This window comes from Haliaeetus leucocephalus, unplaced genomic scaffold (genome assembly GCF_000737465.1).
Source record: "Haliaeetus leucocephalus isolate CR32 unplaced genomic scaffold, Haliaeetus_leucocephalus-4.0 Scaffold517, whole genome shotgun sequence".
Taxonomy (NCBI): domain Eukaryota; kingdom Metazoa; phylum Chordata; class Aves; order Accipitriformes; family Accipitridae; genus Haliaeetus; species Haliaeetus leucocephalus.
Window position 1 is genome coordinate 8,027,373 of NW_010972953.1, and position 10,063 is coordinate 8,037,435.

A 10,063-nucleotide genomic window follows, 5' to 3' on the forward strand; every position below is an offset into this window, starting at 1 on the left:
GATGATTGCTGGAGCAGTGCTGTGTTATAGTGCATCTGGTGCGCTGTATGCACTAGACCTGTTTTGGACAGATGTTCCAAAATCAGTGTGAGCTCTGCATCTGCAGAGTGATTGCTTCTATCATGTTATTGAGGTAAAAATGAGCTAGTAGCTACCCCATTCACAAGAGCAATGGCTTTAGAGACTGGTTTGTTCCCCTCCCTGCACCATCATATCTAGCTCAAACTATTATATGGATGAATGCAGTACCTTCTCCTTTATATAGCTGTGCCACTCTGTGTTTAGTTGCTATTGAATATGATTCAGTCCTCAGACGTTCTGCTTCCAAACACTCCATGCTGACTCTTAAAATCTTTCTCCCTTTATTTTTAGTTTTGCTTCTTTCTGGTACATGGAATTTTCTTTTTCCAGCCAGTCTGCTTTATGAAGGCAACTCTTTAGGGTAAGACTAGTTAGGGCAAGTAGAAGTTGAACAGGTTTTCTTCTTCCTTTTTTTCTGTTTTTGGTTGGTTTTTTTTTGGGGGGGGGGGGGGGGGTTTTGGTTTTATGCAAGTGGCTCTTTGCAAGATTTTTCTTGAAAAGGGAAGCTTTACTGCTCATTGTTTTTAAAGCTCTTCTCCCTGAGTTTGAACAAGCTCTCATTATTTTAGAGCTTAGGGGCCATAGCTGGCCAGTACAGGAGGGGACAGTATAACATCTAGGGGCTTTGTACAGAAGTTTGTACACTTGTGTAATATGTAATAGGCCTTTTCACACTTTCTGTTGGGCTTTTTACCTGTAACCTTTACTATGTTGTAAATTAAATGCAGATTTTGCCAGTTTGGAGAGTGTAGTGTGTTCGTTCCCAGTCTACGCTTCTGCAGTTGAGACTGTACATTGTTTTGTGGTTTATTGAAGGATTTCTGCCATGGCAAAGTGCGGCTATCCACTGCAGGTCTTGTTAGTGGCTGGCTCAGGCTGCAGCTCTTAAAGCTGCTCTGCTGTCTTTGCTTGTGACCTGCTTTTTTGCCTTGTGCTGCAGCGTGTTGCACTTTTGCATACAAGAGTGACACTTAACAGTTAACAGAATCCACTTAACAGTGGATTTTAAACAGCAGTTGCTTTATTTTTTTCTGAGTGAAGTTTTATCTGGTTCTGGCATAATCCTCTCTCTGCAAAAGTTACACTTTAGAGCCCAACTTTGCTCTTCTCATTGCCCAGCTTGCTGCCTCTGACATATAGAGTGGCCTTGGGCAGTCTAAATGCACCATCCTTTGTCACACTGTGTCTGCAGCTTGTCCTAGGCTCACTGGGGAGAGCTGTAGTGAAAAACAGTAAACTGGGACCCGGTTAAAGATAACCGTGGTGCCTGCAGTGTAGGGTTGAGAGGTATTCCCAAGCTTTGCTGAATTTACTAATACTTAGGCTATAGATTAGTATTTCTTCTCAATCCAGCAATATCGTTTCAGCAGCTGGGGCAGTTACATTTTCATTACTGTGTGTCAGCAGAAGGCTGAATCTTCACAATTCTTGTGCAAGCTGCTGATCTGCCATAGGTAGAAATAGTTGGTACAGATTAACTACTTAACTTTGTGGTCTGACATTTTAAGTGTTGGTGTGGTTAGCAGTTAATTTCCTGTATTAAAGAAAGTATTAAAAAGGAGTCAACTTGCATGATAATCTAAAGCACTCTCTGCAATGTGAAATGCAGAGATGGGAACAAAGAAGTGGAGAAGAGTTTGCATCTGAATAAATGCTTGAGCTAAAGAATAATGGCACTCTTTTCCAGGAACATCTGTCCTTGCAGCATTCACTGGATTGTCATTGTAACCCCTCTTCTCTCTTCTGGTTTTGAAATACAAGAGTGCAGCACCCAGCAGGCATCCCAAGAGCTAGTAATGAGCTGACAGAAGTTGTTCTATTCCCAGTGTGCTGTGCAATAAGATGCCAATATGTTAGACCCTGTGATGACATGCCTAAAAGAATGACTTCTTGGAGAGGAGGTGACTTCTCCCTGGGGCTTTTTAGGAGAGCAGGAGTAGCTTCCAGTGCAGAACAGGTGAGCGTGCCAGCTGAAGTGTGCCCTCATGCAATTGTACCAGGTGCTTCAAAACACTCAATGGCATGGGGAAAGACCGCAGTAGAGGGTTGGACTGGAAGACATGGGTTAGGACAAGCAAAAGAACTGAGGCTGTGTAATGGCTATTACTGGGCTCAGAGGTCAGATGCTATTTAAGAGGGTTTTTTTTTTTCAAAAGCAGTCTAATACAGTCAGGTAATTTGTAGGTTCTTTGATCTCAAAACTCTGTCTTAATCTAGCAGTGGTAGGTAAAGGGGAAAAAAAGTTTCTGCTTTCACTTCTCCTCAACACCAGGAACAGCTCCTCATTCGTATGAACTATGTGGCGTCACTGGGACCTACCTGCCTGGTGTAGCAGACAGGAATGCTAGTGCAAGACAGAGAGTGTGAACTAAGATTGTGGTGAGTTCAGGATAGACAGCCATGTGTTTTGGGTCACAGCCTTCTAAATTAGGCTTTCCTGAAGGTCCCATAACCAGTAAAGCAGTAAGAGGTACCTCACATACCAGCATCCTGTTAATGCCCGAGACTAACCATGATGCTTCCCCTGCCTCTCTGAGGGCTCCTGCCTTCTCCACAAAAGCAGTAGCTTTCCAGCAGCATAGATGGTTGCTTTGGTGTTGTCTTTTGCTTCTTATGCATTTCCCAGAACTAACGTCATCTTCAGAGAAGCTTTAAGGGAGAAGCAGCTAAAGAGCCTGAATCTTTGCTGTTCACCCTCTTGTACTTAGCTGTCTTGTCATATATTCTGGCATACGTCTGTGAAAGGTTTCAATCACATTTGCAGAATGGTAGAGGAGGAGGAAGTCTTAAATAGTAGAGCTAGTACTAGAGCTTAAATAACTGCTCTGGTCATTCTGATACATCTTACCATGTCCCAGGTTGTTTACTGTCATCTTGCAAAGACACCCAGATGGGCAGCTGCCTCTGTGTTTGCTGGCCTTTGAAGAACTGGCCAGTAATGCTGGACTAACCTAGTAACTGGTCATGGCTGGCCACAGAGGCTTTTCTGACTTGTATCTTGGCTGGGATGGGTCATTTCCTGCCTGAGGTTCCCCAGCTACTAGATATGTCAGAGGCTTTCCCTTGCTTGAGCCTGGAGGAAATGGAAGCAGCATTTCTCCAGGTGGGTGAGCAATGGTGTGTTTATGCCTGTATCACCCCAGGGCAAGTCCTTTCTGAAAGGAGGCACAACCAATTTTCTCCAGTGTCTTTGTAAAAATACTGGTTTTATAACTCAAATTGCTACCAGTAGCTCGTTCTCTATTAACCTCTCCCATACAGACTTACCAGAGTGCTCAGTTACTTTGATAACCATTTCAGGGTTTGGTGAGGATGAGGAAAAGCCTGGAAATGGGCTGTTTAAGCAATAGTTCCACTGCCTGCTTCAACTCAGATACCTCAAGTACCTCTGATAATTCTTGCTTCTTGATGGGTCAGAGTCTTGTGCTCCACTGCAGGGAGTGTTACAAACCTTCAAGGTGAGGATGCTTCAGACTGAGGACCAGTTTTCCTTGGATCCTAGCAGCTGATGTGATCCCCTGTCTTCACATATCTTCTGTTCTCATCTGTCTGGGGCCCTGCTTGTGGGATCACAGTTCCTGCTTCTGTTTGAGGAGCTCTGACCTACATGTTGTAACTGCAGGCCCCCAGCTGCAGCCAAACAGCAGCAAAGTTTAGGACTTTGACAAGCAGTGCAGAATGACTTGGGGACTGCCTAAAATCTGTGGAAACTTCACTTGTTCTTTAGGTAATTTTTATGTTTCCCCAGTTGAGTTTGGACACCAGAAGAGCAGGTATACAACTTTGCTCCCTGTAGCTGCTCATGATTGGTGTGATTTTCATCCCTGTGACCTGAAGTTGGCCGGTTCAAGGCTCATTCCTGACTTCTCCATGGGAGCTTTTCTCTGTCGTACAGCACAGAGATCATCTGCCTGTCCGTGAGCACATCTACTTCTGTGTCTCTGCTTCACTTACCCTTTCTTCCAGCCAGGCTACATGAAGGAAGAGATTAAACCCTATGAGTAGGAGAACCGGTACAATGGAGGGTGCTGAAAGCTAAACATCTTGCCTCTCTGAGCCTGGGAATGCTGTCTAGTGGCCAAGGTTGTGGCTAAAATGGGCAGAGTAAGAAAATGAGTGTCACAAGCCCAGGTGAGAAGTTTGAAGTCTAGAAGTAAATGGTAATAAAAATCTCTGATGTCGTGTGGGATGGAATGGTACCCTATGGGTGAGAATAGGAAACCAGTGGTGTGTTTTCCCAGTAGCTCTATCCACCAGTTGTCACCTGAGCAGTAGGGACATGACAGAACATCACTGTGTCTCCCTGAGCATCTATGGCAGGGACTCGGGGAGCAGCAAGGCAGCTAACAGCCCTACACGCAGGGGTGGGGGGTGTCCTGTGCTCACAGGGACTGCTATGAAGGCAGAGAGCCTGGCTGTTGGCTTTTTCAGTGCAGATCCTGAAGCGTTGTTTAGGGCACAGCACAGCAGAGAGATTTGTCCAGGGCTCCGTCAGGGTTTCAGTAGCACCAAGAACTGTCATCTCCAGGTGATACTGAGTACAACCTATGGCAGGCAGCAGGGAGGTAGCTTATAGTGTGCTTTGAATCTTTTTGAGAGAAATGCAAGACTCCTGATACGATCAACCGGTCCTAACCAGAGAAGATAGAACTACTCCTTCAGTGACCATTATTGTGCTGTAAAGCTTATCGGTCTCCTGCCAGCACCAGCTGCCAAAAAGCTCTTTGCACTGCAGACTGGCTGTAAATGCTCCTATGAGATGCTGCACACAAGATCTGCCAGCGAGCACAGTGAAAGCTAAAACAATGCACAGGAACATCTCTTCAGCCGCCTCCTCTCAGCCAGGAGACAGCACTGCGTGAATGTTTCAGATGAGCTGTTAACACTACAGAAAGACCTCTGCTTTACATGCAGTGCTTGTTTGCTCTTCCCTTGTTAATGTGTAGTTATCAGCCTAGGAGCACAGAAACTTCATGTGACTTACGTGAACTGTTTGCTGTGTGCTCATTGCTTCCTCTTGGGTTATGTGGGGGTTTTGGGGGGGGGGGGGGGGGTGGGGTGGAATAACAAATCTCTAGTAAAAGGGATATTTCTGCCCAGCCTGTCTTTCGCAAAAGGCAACTGTGTCGAACTGATAATAGCTCTCTGACTAGTGACAGTTGCTGGCTAGCAGTTTTCCCCTCATTTGATATCACCAGCCCCATCTGTTAGAGAGGTTTTATGGTTTTCTTGTTATCTCTTAACAACTTCATCTCAGTTACTCAACTAGAACACAACTAGTTGTACTAAGATGTAGGCTTTACAGTTGCTTGCTGCTGAACAGAATCCTGGTCAAGACCATCGCTCCTACCTAGTTCAGCATTTGAATTTCTGCAAACCATTTCCAGCAGAATTTTGACCTATAATTGTCCATGATGTTAGCAGAGCAGAACACACCCATTGTTCAGGCAAATGCACAACTGGAGGGGGGGGGGGGGAAGCAATTGCATTGTTTCCTGGCTCACTGCATGAGGCAGAAGGTGACAACTTCCTCTGATGCAAGTCTCCTGCTCCTACTATTGTCTATCCTCACCCTTGTTAGAGCCTCAGCAGGGTAAGAAAGAAAACTGCTTGTGGGTCCTGGCTCACACACCACCCCGTGCTGTGCTCTATGGTGGTACGTGACTGCCTGAAGTAGGAGGAGGGGATCCCTTTGCAGGGAGATACTGTCTCAGTTGGGTCCAGTCACTGACCTTGGAGAACATGAGGGCATGTCCTGTGTAGTAAGAGGTGATGCTGGGTCAGCCTTAGCACAGGTCTGGGTAGCAAATGGCAGGGAAGCGCCTGTGAGCTTCGACAGGCGAGCATGGACAGTATCATCAAGGCGCTGTACATGGCCCTGCAGTGCCATCAGAGCCCTCTGCTATTGACGTTCCCTCTTTTCTTGGCCTCTGCTGCACAGCTCCTCTGGCCTTAGCCATGAGCTGGGTCCTGCTTCCTGGGGTGAGGCAGTTTTATCCCTTGGTGCTCTGATTTCTTTTGCTGCACATGCTGCTGAGTTGGAGCATCTCTATATACTGCCCTGCTGTCACAGACCCCTCTGAAGGGGCAACTGCTGGGCAGGATCACCTCTGAAATTGAACTTGGAGAGGTGGAGACAGTGCTCACAAAGGACCTTCAGTCCAGGGACCATGTGTCTAGCCTAAGCCATCCTGGCGTCAGGCCCTGGGTGGCAGATGTGGAAATGTCTGCTATGGGGAAAGAATGGTGTTTCCTCAGCCCCTGCAGAGTGCTTGCTTGCTGTGGGGAAGTGAGGGCTGTTTGTGGAAGGGAGTGGGCTTGTTTCAATTAGCATGTAGAATATAGGAGCAGTTCTCAGGGCCCCACTGTGTCTGGCCTGTCCCTCCGCTCGCAGGCAGAGCAGGCAGGCACACACCAGCCCAGTGCCAAGCAGGAGGAAGTGAAAATGCTCCACCCATTTATTCAGCTCAGTGCTTTGGCCGTGTTTGGGATGATAAAGCCCTGACAGGTTTGCTGCCTTTTCCTCCTACAACTGCTCTGTTTTTCCCCAGAGACATGCCAAACCTCACGAGTCTGCTACACTTGCTTCTGGGTAGCTGCAAAGCAACAGCCTGCTTTACCCATCCCCTGATGAAATCAGGCTTAAGGCTGAGCTACCAGGAGAGGACAGCAGGCTTTGTTGGCCCCAAAGCAGAGCTGCTCAGCCCCTTGGCCCTTAGTGAGCTGTCTTGAACATGTCTTTGCTTCTCGTCATTCCCCTTTCCTTGCAGCTCTTCCCCATTCCTGAAGAGATGCTGCTTCCTCCTTTGCTCTGACTCACTGTGGCCAAGCCCTGGCTCTTTGCTGCTGGAGCTCAGCAGCCTGGAGACCCGCTCCTAGAAGCCTCTTTCAGGCAAGAGCCAGTGAGCTTTTGAGCTGACGATGATTGCTCTCCATGGCCGTGCTCATTGTATCTGTGTCCAGGGCTTGGACACTGCCATGACTCCTTTTATTTTCCAGACTTCCCATGGGAGATTTTCACACTGTGTCCTCAGCTGCCCTTTCATGGTCACATTCTGCAGCTGGGGTATTGGCATCCCCCTTGAGCATGTTTCCCTATATTGCTTACCTGCCCTGGCCATCAGGGGCTGCTGGACCAGCGGTGTCCCAGAAACACTCCACGGAACTGCACTAGTGCTGGGTCTTTCCTCTGTGCCAGCTCTGCTCAGTGTTAGGTTATCACATGTCCCTGGGAGGAAACCTCAGGAAAGAGCAGTCTTTGGTATCTTCTCCAACCACAACCAGCTTGTTATGTGCTGAACCATGGGCTGCTGAGCTGTCCAGTTTAGGCCACTGTAGGTTTCTGGTTCCTGAAGTGACATTTTGGTTTTAGACATATTTTTCTATGACTGATTTTCAAACTAATTCCTTCTGTTCCCTGTCCCCCTCCCATTTTCCCCAGACTGGCAGCAGAGCACAAGTATGCAGGGGTGGCTGTGGTCAGGCTTTTCTGTTTCAACTAGACCAACGCGTCGGAAGGGGACACCCTCATTCTCTTCCTGCAGCTGCAAATATAGGTCTCAGTTGTACAAAAATCCACGCTTTGGTTTGCCAGGGATACCCACAACAACCACAGTCACCTGTTCCCTGCAGAGAGGCCCTGGAGTCAGCCTTGCCACTGGGGTTTTGGACTGTCTAGGCATATGGCTGGTTCTCTAGAGCCTGTTTGGGAATGGAAGAATAGATACTTGGTGTGCGGAGACCTTTGCTGTTGGCTCTTGCACTTGCCCTGTGATGTCCAGAGCAATACATCTGTTCAGCTTCTCCCTGGATTCTGCCTTAAAGCAGCAAAACACCCCTGGAGGGACAAGTTCTGCAGGTTGGGGGGCTTCTTTATACTGTATTGAGAGTTTCCTGACCTCCCATGGTTGGTCTGGTCCTGCCCTTCAGGGACTCTTGATATTGTTTGATACAATAAAATACACTTTCTTCCCAGCTATTGGTACAAAGGATATTCCTCCCAGGCGCTGTGTCCCATTCCCATTTCATGATGATAAAGCTGATGGCATCTAAACTGCTGCTGCTTAGGCTCTTTTACCAGCTTTAGCTTCATTCCTCTAGTTCCACGTGGACTTGTGTGCTGCTGCCCAGCTGTAAATCTTGTAACGTCCCGTCAGCATGGGCTCAGCATCCGTTTACCTTCTGCAGTGATGCTGAGCCTGCCTGCCTGGGACAACCTGTCCTGCTGGGGAACAGAGTCAGCATCTTGCTGGCTTTCCAAGGGAAGCTGATATATAGCAGTTCCCATAACTTTTCCCCTATATTGCCACTCTTAAATGTGCAACACCACACCTGTGCTCTTGCTGTGAACAGGGCAAGCTATGTGCTGGACTAAGACCAGATCATGGCTCATAGATCAAGGGAAGCTATCCCTGCTGCCTGCCTGCACTGGGAATACCACACCCAGTGTTAAACCCCGTGTTCAAGAAGAGGGATGTGGGAGAGGGACCACCAAAGGGAGACCAAGATGGTCATGGGGCTGAGCACACAACCTACAAGGAGTGTTTGTGGGAGCTGGGCTGGTTTTGTCTGGTGAAGAGGAGAAGGGTGATCTAACAGCAGCTCACAACTGCTTGAAGGACAGTTTTGCTGACAGTGGAGCCAAATTCTTCCCAGCAATAGCAGACAAGATAGTGAGGGCCAATGGCCACATATACAGTTTCAGAGATGCAGGCTGGGTACTGGGAAAACATCTTCTCTGAGAGGGTGGTGCAGCACTTCAGCAGATCACCAGAGGGGTGGAAGGTCTCCATCCTTGTAGGTTCTCAAGACCTTGACACATCTGACTTGCTCTGCTGCCAAAGATAGTCCAGCTCCAAGTGTCAGTTTGGCCCGAAGTCCTCTAGACACCCCTGCTGCTGTGATACCCTGCATGGCATGCTGAAATTGTCTTGTGCAGGGGAATTCTCGACGCGCCAGCACCCTCTGTCCCTCAGATTGCTTCATCCTGTACTGAATAATGGGAAACACAAATTCCTGTTAAGTGCAGCTGACTTTCTCAGCTAGAGTCAAATCATAAAGACCTCTTTTTCTGCATCATCTATTTAAAAATACCTTTCTCCAAGTTTCATATCTACATTGTCTCATCCTGCTCCTGTTCCTAGCCTGCAGCTTTGGTTTGATTCATATGGGAAGTTAAAGGAAAATCATTACAAAGAAGTTCATCAGGAGCAGCAGCTCTTGGAACTGCCATTTCTACCTTGGCAGCCTGTGGGGCTGGCAGCCACGGGGACTGTGCTCAAGTGCTTTGGCAAAGGACAGGGCCCATCTCTGCAGGAGCGATGGGTGCTGCTGCCTGTCGTGGAGGTGTGGGAATGTGGCTCTGCCTCTCCCACATCTGGTGCTGCCACAGTGACGCGCAGTCCAGACCCACTAACTCCCCTCTCCGCATGCTGAACACAGCCAGGGCATGATGCACGGGATGTTTGTGCCAGGGCAAGTGGGGTCTGAAAGCCCAGAGGTGAGCAGGATGGAGGTGCCTGTGTGTTTGTAAGGGGTGAGGGCTGTCTGGACACAGCCCTTTGCTTTCTCTGGCGTGGTCTGCCCGGACCTGCCCTCTGCTCCACGGCACCATCGCTCTCTCTGGCCCCAGCCACAGAGGGCAGGGCAGGCTGGTACACAGGAGATGTAGGACAGGCTGGAGCATCGGTCCAGCCAGGACAGCACTATGGCAGAGCAGGGGGGTCCATGCCTTCACCCACCCTTGGCACCAGCGGCACCACCAGGGCCAGGTCTGGGGGACACCAAGCCATGACGGGTGGTGGGGCCCAGGAAGAGGATTGTCCCAGCAGCACGGCATTCAATCTGTGCAGGCTGGAGGGCTGCCAGCAGTATGGGTCTATGGCCAGAGAGGGAACTTGCCACTGCTAGAAGCAGAAGTGAAAGGCAGGCAGAAGTGAAAGCAGAGGCTAGAGCTGCTTCCCATGCAGTTCCCCTCCAGAGT